Raw genomic sequence first — 2982 nt, 5'->3', positions numbered from 1 at the left:
ACTGTTTGTTATAATCCACACAGTCAAACACCTTTGCATAGTCAATGAAATACAGATAGACATTCTGCTGGTATTCCCTGCTTCCAGCTAAGACCCATCTAACATCAGCTACAATATCCATAGTACCATGACCCCTTCTAAACCCAGCCTGGACTTCTCGTAGTTCTCTGCTGATGTGCTGTTCCGGTCGGGTTTGGATAATCTTCAGTAAAATCTTGCTTGCATGTGAAATCAATGATATTGTTCTATAGTTTCCACACTCTGTTGGGTCACCTTTTTTTGGGATGGGAACAAATACAGATCTCTTCCACTCTTTTGGCCAAGTGGTTGTTCTCCAGATTTCTTGGCACAACTTGGTGAGCACGTCCAGGGCAGCATCTGTTAGCTGAAATATGTCAATTGATATACCGTCTATTCCTGGGGCCTTAGTTTTTGCCATTTCCTTCAAAGCAACCTGAACTTCTTCCTTCGTCACCACAGACTCTTGCTCATATGTTATTTCGTGAAATTCTTCTGTGTCTGCCAATTCCTTTCAGGAGAGTGACTCAGTATACTCTTTACATCTTCTTTTAATACTTCCTGGATCATTTAATATTCTGCCTAAAGCGTCCCTGATTATAGCAACTCGAGGTTTGAGTTTGTTCTTCAGCTCCTTGAGCTTAAGAAATGATGAGCGTGTTCGGTCCTTTTGATTTTTTGACTCCAACTCCTTGCCCATTTCATTGTAATATTTTACTTTGTCATCCCATGGTGCCTTTTGAACTCTTCTATTCTGCATTGTTTTTTTACAAAAGACCCTTCCATTTTCCTTCATCCAACACTGTACTTTTTAGAATGTTCAAGTACTGATTTCTTAGAAGCATATCAAGTCTTTGTTCCACAAAGTCTCTGTGTAGACTTGAACTTCTGATCGTTTGGTTAGCAGCTGAGCATATTAAACACTTGCATCATCCATATTTACACACATAACTACCATGAGGGAAAAGAGAACAAAAATTTTACAAATAACATAAACATTCTAAGGTGGGTACATATAAACTCCTTGGGATCATAAAGCAGAATCTGAAGATAATAATATAAAGAGACCAAAATCTTTGCTAATCTTTGGGGGCGAGTTTGAATAAAGTGAAAGCCAGTGTGCCCTGAGAATCTCTCAGATGCTGGGTTGTTGGGGGTGCTACTCTTGGGGAGGCTTCATTCAGTTCGTCTAAACCCCACATAATGGAGTAGGACCATACATAGGCTTTCCCGGCTGAAGTTTTTATGGAAGCAATTAATCAGATCTTGCTCCCACAAAGCTGCTGACTAGATAAAATCAATCAAGCTTTTTATTGGCACCTAAGCTTATAATAAGGGAGTTCTAGTGGCTTATTGGGAAGGAGTTGTGTTGCCAACACAAAGGCGTACAGTTTGAATGCACCAGCTGCTCTGTGAGAGAAAGATGGGCAATCTCTCCCGTGTGATTTACTGCCTCTGAGAACTGCTGGAGTGTCAACTATCAATCAGTTCCAACTTAATGGCATATGTCAATAAGATTACATACTAAAAGATGAGGCTATGATTATCGCCACAGCATCATTTCTTCTTCATCTACATGACAGTTTGTTTGGAGTAGAGGTAGAGATGGATTCAAATGACTTGAAATAAACTAATTTTGTCCTAGTCTGAGAGGTCATGTACTGTCCCCAGTTAATTCTAATCTGTTTAATCTACCTATCCCTCCAACACCCAGTGACTGATTCAGGCATGGTCAGGGAATGTTTTGCTTGGGTTGGTCCTTCCTTCTGATACCCATGTCAAGTCTCAAAGTGCTGCAGCTATTTTTGCTGCACTGACTATAATTAATTCAAGAGAAATGTGGTGTCAGGATTGGAGGAAGACTAGTCAACAAACTGCATTATGCAGATGACACAGCCTTGCTTGCTGAAACTGAGGAGGACCTGAAGAGTTTTCTGCAGAAGTTCAAGGACTACAGTCTTCAATATGGATTGCATCTCAACATCAAGAAAACAAAGATCCTCAACAATGGGCCAATTGGAAGCACTATACTAGATGGAGAATAGATTGAGACTTTTAACAATTTCATCTTGCTCACCTCCACAATCAATATTCCTGGCACCAACAGTCAGGAAATCAAAAGACAAATTGCATTGGGAAAATATGCTCTCAGGGACCTCTCCAGAGTACTGAAGAACAATGTCAATCTAGACATCACAATACACCTGATCCAGGTCATGGTCTTTGCAATTACTAGTTATGTATTAGAGACCTGAACAATGACTAAGGATGACGGAAGACTCAACACCTTTGAGTTGTGGTGCTAGAGAAAAGTATCGAACATACCATGGACTGCCAAGAAGGCAAAGAAGTGTGGAGAGGTTGAAACCAGGTTGCTCCTTGGAGGCAAGAATTTTGGTGCTGTATCTCATGTATTTTAGGCATGTTCCCAGGACAGACCAGTCCTTGGAGAAGGATATTATGCTTGGAAGGGTGGAGGGACAACACAGGAGAGGAAGATCTAAGATTTGGGGTATTGACACAGTAAATGGGGGTAGGTGTGTTGGAGATAGTGAGATTGGCTCAGGACAGGGCAAGCATTGGGGCTATTGTTTATATGGTCACTGTGAGTTACCATGCAGTGTGTTCCCGTGCTTTGTTTGCACAATAGCTTTCTGGTCCAGGTATAGGTTCCACATGAGCACCATTAAGTGCTCTGGATTCCCATTATTCTCAATGCCCACAACTTGTGATGATTCACACAGTTAATTGCTTTTACATGGTCAATAAAGCACAAATAGATATTCTTCTGCTAGGAACCATTGGAGAAGCTCGATATCAGCTGTGAAAACTAGGCCGGGGGCTGATTGTGGAACAGACCACCAACTCCTCATATGCAAGTTCAAACTGAACCTGAGGAAAATTAAACCAAATCCACAGGAGCCAAAATATGACTTTGATTTCATACCCCCTGAATTTCAGAAC

Source organism: Elephantulus edwardii, unplaced genomic scaffold (genome assembly GCF_000299155.1).
Source record: "Elephantulus edwardii isolate Elephantulus edwardi_28Jun2011 unplaced genomic scaffold, EleEdw1.0 scaffold00218, whole genome shotgun sequence".
Classification (NCBI taxonomy): domain Eukaryota; kingdom Metazoa; phylum Chordata; class Mammalia; order Macroscelidea; family Macroscelididae; genus Elephantulus; species Elephantulus edwardii.
Note: the sequence above shows the minus strand (reverse complement) of the source record.